Source organism: Phalangium opilio, unplaced genomic scaffold (genome assembly GCF_054372755.1).
Source record: "Phalangium opilio isolate 3A_F unplaced genomic scaffold, DU_Popi_V2 ptg000009l_1, whole genome shotgun sequence".
In the NCBI taxonomy this organism is placed as follows: domain Eukaryota; kingdom Metazoa; phylum Arthropoda; class Arachnida; order Opiliones; family Phalangiidae; genus Phalangium; species Phalangium opilio.
In genome coordinates, this window is record NW_028324146.1 from 16391488 (window position 1) to 16404188 (window position 12701).

Consider the following 12701-nt stretch of genomic DNA (forward strand, 5'->3'; position numbering starts at 1 on the left):
ATCGAGTACTTTCGAAAAATCCGAAGCATCGAGTACTTTATCCCCCTATCTTTTCCCCCTGGAATCGAAGGAACGTTTATTTTTGAAACTTGAGGCCAATCATTTGCTTTATATTTTAACACGTGAATGTTTCCCTCGTCGACATAGTTTAGTCTCTATACTCCATCCCTAGAGTAGACTGACGTCAGACGTAGCTTCTTCAACCATAGCCCATTCGATCGCGCACAAGAAATACGCAAAATCTATCATAGGTGGCGCTTTAAAAAAAAAGTACTCGATACTTTGGGTATCGAGTATTTTCTTCTCCGATACCGATACCCGGTATCGAGTACAATATTCAGTACTCGATACCGGTATCGATACCAAAAATCTTCGATACTCTCAGCCCTAGCTCAGACGCTGAACGACGACTGCTAGAACGCTGGACAACACCCGAACAGCGCTACTTGAATTTCTCCGGGAACTTCCCCATTTCCCAAGACAATTTCTGTATCCGCCATACTCAGCATACGAGCACCATTTACACATTTACAGCAAGTACACAACAACCAAGGTCAACCCGAACAAGAACTAATATTTTCAATCCAAAACGTTTTCGTAATATTTTAAAGAATGAAAGATGTTATATACTCCTGTTATATACTTTCGTAATACACTTGATATATACACTTTCTATATACTCTTAATAACATTATCATATATTTTTAGTATCGCCACTAGTATACCCTGATATATTCCACTAGTGCGCGTCACCTATAGCGAATAACGAGGTTTCCTCAAAAAGGAGCTAGCTACTTTGTAGTCAGTTTATATTGGACACTTGATGAGCACAGTCAATAAATATTTTATTATAATTAATTCTGTCGACTTACTAAACATAAGTGGGTTTTCCCAGAACCTTGTTTTAGACGTACGAGTGGGTTTTTTTTGGTTCGAATTAGCCATTAGTGGTTTTGCATAAATTGGTAGTAATGAAAATTAGAGATACGTTTAGGACATTTCATGTTTTTTTAATTAGGGAGACTAGAGATGAAATAAAGATTTATGATTTGAAAGTGAACTTTAAAATTACCGAGATAAACGCTAAGGTAAAAGAAACCCTTTCAGTTCTATAACCTTGAAAAACTGATAAGGAAAGTTCAGTTTTTCCTTAGAAAGGAATCAAGATCTTCTCGTTAAGGTATGTTCTAATGGAAATCGTGTCTTACAGATTTTATTCTGAATTTAACGTTATATAAGGCAAAGCTAGTGGTATGCATCAGAGAATAAAATTTAACATAGAACTTATATATTCTTTGCAAGTAATGATTTGAAACCTAGGATTAGCGATTAGGATTTCTATATTGAGTCGTATACTAGTCTTTTCCCCGACTCGGAGAGGAAATATTTTGGTTTTCCCAACTTGTTTTGTTTTCTAGTATTAATAATATGAAGCTTTTGCTTATTAGTATGAGTTGACCTTTTTTTCCAGGTAGAGTGGCCGAGAGGTCTAAGGTGCTGGTTTAAGGCACCAGTCTCTTCGGGAGCGTGGGTTTGAATCCCACCTCTATCAGCCTATTTTGATTTCTATGATTAATAATATGAAGTTTTTGCTTAGAAGTCTGAGGTGATTTGTCTTTCCGAGGTACAGTGGCCGAGTGGTCTAAGGCGCTGGTTTAAGGCACCAGTCTCTTCGGGGGCGTTGGTTCGAATCCCACCTCCAAAAGCTTATTTTGTTTTCTAGAATTAATTATATGAAGCATTTGCTTATTAGTCTGAGAAGGTTTTTTTTTTTCAGGTAGAGTGAACGAGTGGTCTCAGGCGCTGGTTTAAGGCACCAGTCTCTTCGGGGGCGTGGGTTCGAATCCCACCTCTATCAGCCCATTTTGATTTCGGGGATTAATAATATGAAGTTTTTGCTTAGAAATCTGAGGTGATTTTACTTTTCGAGGTAGAGTGGCCGAGTGGTCTAAGGCGCTGGTTTAAGGCACCAGTCTCTTCGGGGGCGTGGGTTCGAATCCCACCTCCAAAAGCTTATTTTGTTTTCTAGTAATAATTATATGAAGCTTTTGCATATATGTCTGAGAAGGTTTTTTTTCAGGTAGAGTGGCCGAGTGGTCTAGGGCGCTGGTTTTAGAGACCAGTCTCTTCGAGGGAGTGGGTTCGAGTCCGACCTCTATGAGCCTGTTTTGTTTCTAGCATTAATAGTATGAACCTTTTGCTTCTTAGTCTGCAATGACTTTTGTTTACAGGTGGAGTGTCCGAGTGGTCTCAGGCGCTGGTTTTAGGCACCAGTCTCTTCGAGGGCGTGGGTTCGAATCCCACCTCTATCAACATGTTTTGTTTTTTAGGATAAATAATATGAAGCTTTTGTTTATTAGTATGAGTTGACCTTTGTTTCCAAGTAGAGTGGCCGAGTGGTCTAAGACGCTGGTTTTAGGCAGTATTCTCTTCGGAGGCGTGGGTTCGAATCCTACCTCTATCAGCCTATTTTGATTTCGGGGATTAATAATATGAAGTTTTTGCATAGAAATCTGAGGTGATTTAACTTTTCGAGGTAGAGTGGCCGAGTGGTCTAAGGCGCTGGTTTAAGGCACCAGTCTCTTCGGGGGCGTGGGTTCGAATCCCATCTCTATTTGCCTATTTTGATTTCTATGTTTAATAATATGAAGCTTTTGCTTATTAGAATGAGGTGACCTTTGTTTCCAGGTAGAGTAGCCGAGTGGTCTAAGGCGCTGGTTTTCGGCACCTGTCTCTTCGGGGCGTGTGTTCGAATCCCACCTCTATCAACATGTTTTGTTTTCTAGGATAAATAATATGAAGCTTTTGCTTAATAGTATGAGTTGACCTGTGTTTCCAGGTAGAGTGGCCTAGTGGTCTAAGGCGCTGCTTTAAGGCACCAGTCTCTTCAGGGGCGTGGGTTCGAATCCCACCTCTATCAGCCTACTTTGATTTCTATGATTAATAATATGAAGTTTTTGCTTAGGAGCCTGAGGTGAATTGTCTTTTCGAGGTAGAGTGGCCGAGTTGTTTAAGGCACCAGTCTCTTCGGGGGCGTGGGTTCGAATCCCACCTCCAAAAGCTTATTTTGTTTTCTAGAATTAATTATATGAAGCATTTGCTTATTAGTCTGAGAAGGTTTTTATTTCAGGTAGAGTGAACGAGTGGTCTCAGGCGCTGGTTTAAGGCACCAGTCTCTTCGGGGGCGTGGGTTCGAATCCCACCTCTATCAGCCCATTTTGATTTCGGGGATTAATAATATGAAGTTTTTGCTTAGAAATCTGAGGTGATTTTACTTTTCGAGGTAGAGTGGCCGAGTGGTCTAAGGCGCTGGTTTAAGGCACCAGTCTCTTCGGGGGCGTGGGTTCGAATCCCACCTCCAAAAGCTTATTTTGTTTTCTAGTAATAATTATATGAAGCTTTTGCATATATGTCTGAGAAGGTTTTTTTTTCAGGTAGAGTGACCGAGTGGTCTAGGGCGCTGGTTTTAGAGACCAGTCTCTTCGAGGGAGTGGGTTCGAGTCCGACCTCTATGAGCCTGTTTTGTTTCTAGCATTAATAGTATGAAGCTTTTGCTTCTTAGTCTGCGGTGACTTTTGTTTACAGGTGGAGTGTCCGAGTGGTCTCAGGCGCTGGTTTTAGGCACCAGTCTCTTCGAGGCCGTGGGTTCGAATCCCACCTCTATCAACATGTTTTGTTTTTTTAGGATAAATAATATGAAGCTTTTGTTTATTAGTATGAGTTGACCTTCGTTTCCAGGTAGAGTGGCCGAGTGGTCTAAGACGCTGGTTTTAGGCAGTATTCTCTTCGGGGGCTTGGGTTCGAATCCCACCTCTATTAGCCTGTTTTGATTTCTAGGATTAATAATATGAAGTTTTTGCTTAGAAGTCTGAGGTGAATTGGCTCTTCGATTTAGAGTGGCCGAGTGGTCTAAGGCGCTGCTTTAAGGCACCAGTCTCTTTAGGGGCGTGGGTTCGAATACCACCTCTATCAACATGTTTTGTTTTCTAGGATAAATAATATGAAGCTTTTGCTTATTAATATGAGTTGACCTATGTTTCCAGGTAGAGTGGCCTAGTGGTCAAAGGCGCTGCTTTAAGGCACCAGTCTCTTCAGGGGCGTGGGTTCGAATCGCACCTCTATCAGCCTACTTTGATTTCTATGATTAATAATATGAAGTTTTTGCTTAGGAGCCTGAGGTGAATTGTCTTTTCGAGGTAGAGTGGCCGAGTTGTTTAAGGCACCAGTCTCTTCGGGGGCGTGGGTTCGAATCCCACCTTCAAGAGCTTATTTTGTTTTCTAGTTTTAATAATATGAAACTTTTGATTATTACTCTGAGATAGTTTTTTTTTCAGGTAGAGTGGCCGAGTGGTCTCAGGCGCTGGTTTTAGGCACCAGTCTCTTCGAGGCCGTGGGTTCGAATCCCACCTCTATCAACATGTTTTGTTTTTTTAGGATAAATAATATGAAGCTTTTGTTTATTAGTATGAGTTGACCTTCGTTTCCAGGTAGAGTGGCCGAGTGGTCTAAGACGCTGGTTTTAGGCAGTATTCTCTTCGGAGGCGTGGGTTCGAATCCTACCTCTATCAGCCTATTTTGATTTCGGGGATTAATAATATGAAGTTTTTGCATAGAAATCTGAGGTGATTTAACTTTTCGAGGTAGAGTGGCCGAGTGGTCTAAGGCGCTGGTTTAAGGCACCAGTCTCTTCGGGGGCGTGGGTTCGAATCCCATTTCTATTAACCTATTTTGATTTCTATGTTTAATAATATGAAGCTTTTGCTTATTAGAATGAGGTGACCTTTGTTTCCAGGTAGAGTGGCCGAGTGGTCTAAGGCGCTGGTTTTAGGGACCAGTCTCTTCGAGGGAGTGGGTTCGAATCCGACCTCTATCAGCCTGTTTTGCTTCTAGTATTAATAATATGAAGCTTTTGCTTATTAGTATGAGTTGAACTTTGTTTCCAGGTAGAGTGGCCGAGTGGTCTAAAGCGCATGTTTCAGGCACCAATCTCTTCGGGGGCGTGGGTTCGAATCCCACCTCTATCAACATGTTTTGTTTTCTAGGATAAATAATATGAAGCTTTTGCTTATTAGTATGAGTTGACCTTTTTTTCCAGGTAGATTGGCTGAGTAGTCTAAGGCGCTGGTCTAAGGCACCAGTCTCTTCGGGGGCGTGGGTTCGAATCCCACTTCTATCAGCCTATTTTCATATCTACGATTAATAATATGAAGTTTTTGGTTATTAGTCTGCGGTGAGTATTGTTTCCAGGTAGAGTGGCCGAGTGGTCTAGGGCGCTGGTTTTAGGCACCAGTCTCTTTGGGGGCGTGGGTGCGAATCCCACCTCTATCAGGTTATTTTGTTATCTAGGTTTAATAATATGAAGGGTTTGCTTATTAGTGTGAGAAGGTTGTTTTTTCAGGTAGAGTTGCCGAGTGGTCTAAGGCGCTGTTTTTAGGGACCAGTCTCTTCGAGGGAGTGGGTTCGAATCCGACCTCTTACAGCCTGTTTTGTTTCTAGTATTAATAATATGAAGCTTTTGCTTATTATTCTGCGGTGACTTTTGTTTACACGTAGAGTGGCCGAGTGGTCTCAGGCGCTGGTTTTAGGCACCAGTCTCTTCGAGGGTGTGGGTTCGAATCCCACATCTATCAACATGTTTTGTTTTCTAGGATAAATAATATGAAGCTTTTGCTTATTAGTATGAGTTGACCTTAGTTTCCAGGTAGAGTGGTCTAAGGCGCATGTTTCAGGCACTAGTCTCTTCGGGAGCGTGGGTTTGAATCCCACCTCTATCAACATGTTTTGTTTTCTAGGATAAATAATATGAAGCTTTTGCTTATTAGTATGAGTTGACCTTTGTTTCCAGATATAGTGGCCGAGTGGTCAAAGGCGCTGGTTTAAGTCATCAGTCTCTTCGGGGGCGTGGGTTCGAATGCCACGTCTATCAGCCTGTTTTGTTTCTAGTATTAATAATATGAAGTTTTTGGTTATTAGCCTGCGGTGAGTATTGTTTCCAGGTAGAGTGGCCGAGTGGTCTAAGGCGCTGTTTTTAGGCACCTGTCTCTTCGGGGGCGTGGGTTTGAATCCCACCTCTATCAACATGTTTTGTTTTCTAGGATAAATAATATGAAGCTCTTGCTTATTAGTCTGAGGTGAGTGTTGTTTCCAGGTAGAGTGGCCGAGTGGTCTTAGACGCTGGTGTTAGGCACCACTCTCTTCGGGGGCGTAGGTTCGAATCCCACCTCTATGAGCCTATTTTTATTTCGAGGATTAATAATATGAAGATTTTGCTTAGAGATCTGAAGTGATTTTACTATTCTAGGTAGAGTAGCCGAGTGGTCTAAGGCGCTGGTTAAAGGCACCAGTCTCTTCGAGGGCGTGGGTTCGAATCCCACTTCTATCAGCCTATTTTGATTTCTAGGATTAATAATATGAAGTTTTTGGTTATTAGTCTGCGGTGAGTATAGTTTCCAGGTAGAGTGGCCGAGTGGTCTAAGGCGCTGGTTTAAGGCACCAGTCTCTTCGAGAGAGTGGGTTCGAATCCGACCTTTATCAGCCTATTTTGATTTCTAGGATTAATAATATGAAGTTTTTGGTTATTAGTCTGCGGTGAGTACTGTTTCCAGGTAGAGTGGCCGAGTGGTCTAAGGCGCTGGTTTTAGGCACCAGTCTCTTTGGGGGCGTGGGTTCGAATCCCACCTCTATCAGGTTATTTTGTTATCTAGGTTTTATAATATGAAGCTTTTGCTTATTAGTCTGAGAATGTTTTTTTTTCAGGTAGAGTGGCCGAGTGGTCTAAGGCGCTGGTTTAAGGCACCAGTCTCTTCGAGAGAGTGGGTTCGAATCCGACCTTTATCAGCCGGTTTTGTTTCTAGTATTAATAATATGAAGCTTTTGCTTATTAGTCTGCGGTGAGTATTGCTTCAAGGCAGAGTGGCCGAGTGGTCTAAGGCGCTGGTGTTAGGCACCAGTCTCTTTGGGGGCGTGGGTTCGAATCCAACCTCTATCAGGTTATTTTGTTATCTAGGTTTAATAATATGAAGCTTTTGCTTATTAGTATGAGTTGTCCTTTGTTTCCAGGTAGAGTGGCCGAGTGGTCTAAGCCGCTGGTGTTAGGCACCAGTCTCTTTGGGGGCGTGGGTTCGAATCCAACCTCTATCAGGTTATTTTGTTATCTAGGTTTAATAATATGAAGCTTTTGCTTATTAGTATGAGTTGACCTTTGTTTCCAGGTAGAGTGGCCGAGTGGTCTAAGGCGCTGTTTTTAGGCACCTGTCTCTTCGGGGGCGTGGGTTTGAATCCCACCTCTATCAACATGTTTTGTTTTCTAGGATAAATAATATGAAGCTCTTGCTTATTAGTCTGAGGTGAGTGTTGTTTCCAGGTAGAGTGGCCGAGTGGTCTTAGACGCTGGTGTTAGGCACCACTCTCTTCGGGGGCGTGGGTTCGAATCCCACCTCTATGAGCCTATTTTTATTTCGAGGATTAATAATATGAAGATTTTGCTTAGAGATCTGAAGTGATTTTACTATTCTAGGTAGAGTAGCCGAGTGGTCTAAGGCGCTGGTTAAAGGCACCAGTCTCTTCGAGGGCGTGGGTTCGAATCCCACTTCTATCAGCCTATTTTGATTTCTAGGATTAATAATATGAAGTTTTTGGTTATTAGTCTGCGGTGAGTATAGTTTCCAGGTAGAGTGGCCGAGTGGTCTAAGGCGCTGGTTTAAGGCACCAGTCTCTTCGAGAGAGTGGGTTCGAATCCGACCTTTATCAGCCTATTTTGATTTCTAGGATTAATAATATGAAGTTTTTGGTTATTAGTCTGCGGTGAGTACTGTTTCCAGGTAGAGTGGCCGAGTGGTCTAAGGCGCTGGTTTTAGGCACCAGTCTCTTTGGGGGCGTGGGTTCGAATCCCACCTCTATCAGGTTATTTTGTTATCTAGGTTTTATAATATGAAGCTTTTGCTTATTAGTCTGAGAATGTTTTTTTTTCAGGTAGAGTGGCCGAGTGGTCTAAGGCGCTGGTTTAAGGCACCAGTCTCTTCGAGAGAGTGGGTTCGAATCCGACCTTTATCAGCCGGTTTTGTTTCTAGTATTAATAATATGAAGCTTTTGCTTATTAGTCTGCGGTGAGTATTGCTTCAAGGCAGAGTGGCCGAGTGGTCTAAGGCGCTGGTGTTAGGCACCAGTCTCTTTGGGGGCGTGGGTTCGAATCCAACCTCTATCAGGTTATTTTGTTATCTAGGTTTAATAATATGAAGCTTTTGCTTATTAGTATGAGTTGTCCTTTGTTTCCAGGTAGAGTGGCCGAGTGGTCTAAGCCGCTGGTGTTAGGCACCAGTCTCTTTGGGGGCGTGGGTTCGAATCCAACCTCTATCAGGTTATTTTGTTATCTAGGTTTAATAATATGAAGCTTTTGCTTATTAGTATGAGTTGACCTTTGTTTCCAGGTAGAGTGGCCGAGTGGTCTAAGGCGCTGTTTTTAGGCACCTGTCTCTTCGGGGGCGTGGGTTTGAATCCCACCTCTATCAACATGTTTTGTTTTCTAGGATAAATAATATGAAGCTCTTGCTTATTAGTCTGAGGTGAGTGTTGTTTCCAGGTAGAGTGGCCGAGTGGTCTTAGACGCTGGTGTTAGGCACCACTCTCTTCGGGGGCGTGGGTTCGAATCCCACCTCTATGAGCCTATTTTTATTTCGAGGATTAATAATATGAAGATTTTGCTTAGAGATCTGAAGTGATTTTACTATTCTAGGTAGAGTAGCCGAGTGGTCTAAGGCGCTGGTTAAAGGCACCAGTCTCTTCGAGGGCGTGGGTTCGAATCCCACTTCTATCAGCCTATTTTGATTTCTAGGATTAATAATATGAAGTTTTTGGTTATTAGTCTGCGGTGAGTATAGTTTCCAGGTAGAGTGGCCGAGTGGTCTAAGGCGCTAGTTTAAGGCACCAGTCTCTTCGAGAGAGTGGGTTCGAATCCGACCTTTATCAGCCGGTTTTGTTTCTAGTATTAATAATATGAAGCTTTTGTTTATTAGTCTGCGGTGAGTATTGTTTCAAGGCAGAGTTGCCGAGTGGTCTAAGGCGCTGGTTTTAGGCACCAGTCTCTTTGGGGGCGTGGGTTCGAAATCCCACCTCTATCAACATGTTTTGTTTTCTAGGATAAATAATTTGAAGCTTTTGCTTATAAGTATGAGTTGACCTTTGTTTCCAGGTAGAGTGGCCGAGTGGTCTAAGGCGCTGGTTTTAGGCACCACTCTCTTCGGGGGCGAGGGTTCGAATCCCACCTCTATCAGCCTATTTTTATTTCGAGGATTAATAATATGAAGATCTTGCCTAGAAATGTGAAGTGATTTAACTTTTCTAGGTAGAGTGGCCGAGTGGTCTAAGGCGCTGGTTTTAGGCAGTAGTCTCTTCGAGGGCGTGGGCTCGATTCCCACCTCTATCAACATTTTTTGTTTTCTAGGATAAATAATATGAAGCTTTTCCTTATTAGTATGAGTTGAACTTTCTTTCCAGGTAGAGTGGCCGAGTGGTCTCAGGTGCAGGTTTTAGGCACCAGTCTCTTCGAGGGCGTGGGTTCGAAATCCCACTTCTATCAACAGGTTTTGTTTTCTAGGATAAATAATATGAAGCTTTTACTTATAAGTATGAGTTGACCTTTGTTGCCAGGTAGAGTGGCCGAGTGGTCTAAGGCGCTGGTTTTAGGCACCACTCTCTTGGGGGGCGAGGGTTCGAATCCCAACTCTATCAGCCTATTTTTATTTCGAGGATTAATAATATGAAGATCTTGCTTAGAAATGTGAAGTGATTTAACCATTCTAGGTAGAGTGTCCGAGTGGTCTCAGGCGCTGGTTTTAGGCAGTAGTCTCTTCGAGGGCGTGGGTTCGATTCCCACCTCTATCAACATGTTTTGTTTTCTAGGATAAATAATATGAAGCTTTTGCTTAATAGAATGAGTTGACCTTCTTTTCCAGGTAGAGTGGCCGAGTGGTCTAAGGCGCATGTTTCAGCCACCAGGCTCTTCGGGGGCGTGGGTTCGAATCGCACCTCTATCAGCCAATTTTGATTTCTAGGATTACTAATATGAAGTTTTTGCTTAGAAGTCTGAGGTGAATTGTCTTTTCGAGGTAGAGTGGCAGAGGGGTCTAAGACGCTGGTTTAAGGCACCAGTCTCTTCGGGGGCGTGGGTTCGAATCCCACTTCTGTCAGCCTATTTTGATATCTAGGATTAATAATATGAAGTTTTTGGTTATTAGTCTGCGGTGAGTATTGTTTCCAGGTAGAGTGGCCGAGTGGTCTAAGGCGCTGGTTTTAGGCACCAGTCTCTTTGGGGGCGTAGGTTCGAATCCCACCTCTATCAGGTTCTTTTGTTATCTAGGTTTAATAATATGAAGGTGTTGCTTATTAGTGTGAGAAGGATTTTTTTTTCAGGTAGGGTGGCCGAGTGGTCTAAGGCGCAGGTTTTAGGGACCAGTCTCTTCGAGGGAGTGGGTTCGAATCCGACCTCTATCAGCCTGCTTTGTTTCTAGTATTAATAATATGAAGCTTTTGTTTATTAGTCTGCGGTGACTTTTGTTTACAGGTAGAGTGGCCGAGTGGTCTCAGGCGCTGGTTTTAGGCACCAGGGTCTTCGAGGGCGTGGGTTCGAATCCCACCTCTATCAACATGTTTTGTTTTCTAGGATAAATAATATGAAGCTTTTGCTTATTAGTATGAGTTGAACTTTGTTTCCAGGTAGAGTGGCCGAGTGGTCTAAGACGCTGGTTAAAGGCACCAGTCTCTTCGGGGGCGTGCCTTCGAATCCCACTTCTGTCAGCCTATTTTGATTTCTAGGATTAATAATATGAAGTTTTTGGTTATTTGTCTGCGGTGAGTATTGTTTCTAGGTAGAGTGGCCGAGTGGTCTAAGGCGCTGGTTTTAGGCTCCAGTCTCTTTGGGGGCGTGCGTTGTAACCCCACCTCTATCAGGTTATTTTGTTATCTAGGTTTAATAATATGAAGGTTTTGCTTATTAGTGTGAAAAGGTTTTTATTTTCAGGTAGAGTGGCCGAGTGGTCTAAGGCGCTGGTTTTAAGGACCAGTCTCTTCGAGGGAGTGGGTTCGAATCCGACCTCTATCAGCCTGTTTTGTTTCTAGTATTAATAAAATGAAGCTTTTGCCTATTAGTGTGCGGAGACTTTTGTTTACAGGTAGAGTGGCCGAGTGGTCTCAGGCGCGGGTTTTAGGCACCTGGGACCCGATTCTCCTAGCTTCGAAATAAAAATTTCGATTTCGAACTAGCTGATAACGATCGAGTCCGTAAATACGAATTCTGTAACATCAGATTTCGATAATCGCTATGGGAGATTTCGATTTTCGATATGTGACCACAACTCGATCGCATGACGTATTTCCGCTATTTTGGGGGTAGTATTATTTTGGTTTAAAATAGATATTACTGATAGTTTAACAAAAACATTTCAGCTGTCATTTGTTTTGATGTTATCCAAAGTCTTTTAAATTAGTATTCGCAATAGAATCTTTCTGTGCCGTTTGATACCTCAAATAACCCTTAACAACTAATTTGACAAGTCATTTTCTAAGGCTGGTAAACGAAGTATATCACTTGAAATTTAAATTTGCCTATAAACGTTAATTTTAATTTAATTAATTGTTAATTCTAACAATCATCTCTTACTAATCATCACTAATGTTAAGAAATTAATTTCTTAAAAAAATAATATACGCTGACGTTGCAGAGTCACCTAAGTACTGTTCTGAGACCTATTTATACATTTCCATCCTCTTCCGAAGAAAAGAATAGGCGACCAGCCATGGTCAGAACGATGCTTTAGCTGCCCTAGATGTTTCACCAAAGATGCACGCAGTAACGACTTTTCTTAAAATTTATGATTTATTGTGAATCAAGCGCCTTAAACACCCCAAATTTCAAAAAATTGTTAAAGAGGCATACACTTGAATTCAAACGTCAACAATAGCAATGTTTTAAATGATTTTAGGAATAAAGTTTCTTGAAACGATTTAACTAATATTAAGGTAAGCTAATGACGATTAACTCGGATCGGGCTCATTCGAAGTGGACCGAGAAAACCGTATTCTCTAACCCCAATCCTTATCGTCATTCGAATACTTCGAAAATTTTCTCTCAATCCAAATGGACGTCACTTCCTCTTAAGCCACGTGGTACTTTTTGACGCCCACTTTTTCTTTATTGGACAATTTTATTTAGCGCGCTTTCAAATTGAAGGGATGGAAACTGGTTTTTCCCAAGGAGTGGAAATTTTGGGAAATGGTCTTTGTATTGGGAACACATTCAATACAAAGCAAATTTTCTCTTTTTACCTCTCCGAGTGACGTATGTCACGGAGAGGTTCTAATTTCGACGTGTCTGTCTGTCTGTCTGTCTGTCTGTCTGTGTGTCTGTCTGTGTGTCTGTGTGTGTGTCAGTCTGTTGTTATTGACTTAAACCCCAGGGGACCGCGTTCGCAGTTTTCAAATCGGAGCAAACGTTTTCCCAAATTCCGGACCGCATTTACAGTTCCCGGAAATTTGGAAAATTGTATTGCACTTACAATGGCTATTATCCATTGCCTATCTAACACCACTATCCTCAGGCCATTTGTCCATCTTACTGACTTCTATAATCCACCTTCATCTGCTCTTTGTCCATCCCACATTGACACCAGTCTCTACACACTGGCTTCTATTCACCACCATCTTCTGGT

The 12701-nt window shown here is 42.2% G+C and overlaps 16 non-coding genes across 16 annotated transcripts; all 16 read left to right on the forward strand.

Annotated features, from left to right (window-relative positions):
* The first annotated feature begins 1470 nt into the window (after positions 1 to 1470).
* TRNAL-AAG (transfer RNA leucine (anticodon AAG)) lies at positions 1471 to 1552 on the forward strand. The gene has a single exon. It is a non-coding gene; the product is annotated as a tRNA-Leu (tRNA).
* Positions 1553 to 2230: 678 nt separating this feature from the next.
* Positions 2231 to 2312, forward strand: TRNAL-UAG (transfer RNA leucine (anticodon UAG)). Its single transcript has one exon. It is a non-coding gene; the product is annotated as a tRNA-Leu (tRNA).
* A 223-nt stretch (positions 2313 to 2535) lies between these two features.
* Positions 2536 to 2617, forward strand: TRNAL-AAG (transfer RNA leucine (anticodon AAG)). Its single transcript has one exon. It is a non-coding gene; the product is annotated as a tRNA-Leu (tRNA).
* Positions 2618 to 2838: 221 nt separating this feature from the next.
* On the forward strand, positions 2839 to 2920 carry TRNAL-AAG (transfer RNA leucine (anticodon AAG)). Its single transcript has one exon. It is a non-coding gene; the product is annotated as a tRNA-Leu (tRNA).
* Positions 2921 to 3584: 664 nt separating this feature from the next.
* Positions 3585 to 3666, forward strand: TRNAL-UAG (transfer RNA leucine (anticodon UAG)). Its single transcript has one exon. It is a non-coding gene; the product is annotated as a tRNA-Leu (tRNA).
* A 667-nt stretch (positions 3667 to 4333) lies between these two features.
* On the forward strand, positions 4334 to 4415 carry TRNAL-UAG (transfer RNA leucine (anticodon UAG)). The gene has a single exon. It is a non-coding gene; the product is annotated as a tRNA-Leu (tRNA).
* Positions 4416 to 4639: 224 nt separating this feature from the next.
* Positions 4640 to 4721, forward strand: TRNAL-AAG (transfer RNA leucine (anticodon AAG)). The gene has a single exon. It is a non-coding gene; the product is annotated as a tRNA-Leu (tRNA).
* Positions 4722 to 5246: 525 nt separating this feature from the next.
* On the forward strand, positions 5247 to 5328 carry TRNAL-UAG (transfer RNA leucine (anticodon UAG)). The gene has a single exon. It is a non-coding gene; the product is annotated as a tRNA-Leu (tRNA).
* Positions 5329 to 6300: 972 nt separating this feature from the next.
* On the forward strand, positions 6301 to 6382 carry TRNAL-AAG (transfer RNA leucine (anticodon AAG)). The gene has a single exon. It is a non-coding gene; the product is annotated as a tRNA-Leu (tRNA).
* A 222-nt stretch (positions 6383 to 6604) lies between these two features.
* On the forward strand, positions 6605 to 6686 carry TRNAL-UAG (transfer RNA leucine (anticodon UAG)). Its single transcript has one exon. It is a non-coding gene; the product is annotated as a tRNA-Leu (tRNA).
* Positions 6687 to 7515: 829 nt separating this feature from the next.
* TRNAL-AAG (transfer RNA leucine (anticodon AAG)) lies at positions 7516 to 7597 on the forward strand. The gene has a single exon. It is a non-coding gene; the product is annotated as a tRNA-Leu (tRNA).
* A 222-nt stretch (positions 7598 to 7819) lies between these two features.
* On the forward strand, positions 7820 to 7901 carry TRNAL-UAG (transfer RNA leucine (anticodon UAG)). Its single transcript has one exon. It is a non-coding gene; the product is annotated as a tRNA-Leu (tRNA).
* Positions 7902 to 8730: 829 nt separating this feature from the next.
* On the forward strand, positions 8731 to 8812 carry TRNAL-AAG (transfer RNA leucine (anticodon AAG)). Its single transcript has one exon. It is a non-coding gene; the product is annotated as a tRNA-Leu (tRNA).
* A 221-nt stretch (positions 8813 to 9033) lies between these two features.
* On the forward strand, positions 9034 to 9116 carry TRNAL-UAG (transfer RNA leucine (anticodon UAG)). The gene has a single exon. It is a non-coding gene; the product is annotated as a tRNA-Leu (tRNA).
* A 1138-nt stretch (positions 9117 to 10254) lies between these two features.
* Positions 10255 to 10336, forward strand: TRNAL-UAG (transfer RNA leucine (anticodon UAG)). The gene has a single exon. It is a non-coding gene; the product is annotated as a tRNA-Leu (tRNA).
* A 221-nt stretch (positions 10337 to 10557) lies between these two features.
* Positions 10558 to 10639, forward strand: TRNAL-UAG (transfer RNA leucine (anticodon UAG)). Its single transcript has one exon. It is a non-coding gene; the product is annotated as a tRNA-Leu (tRNA).
* Positions 10640 to 12701: the final 2062 nt, after the last annotated feature.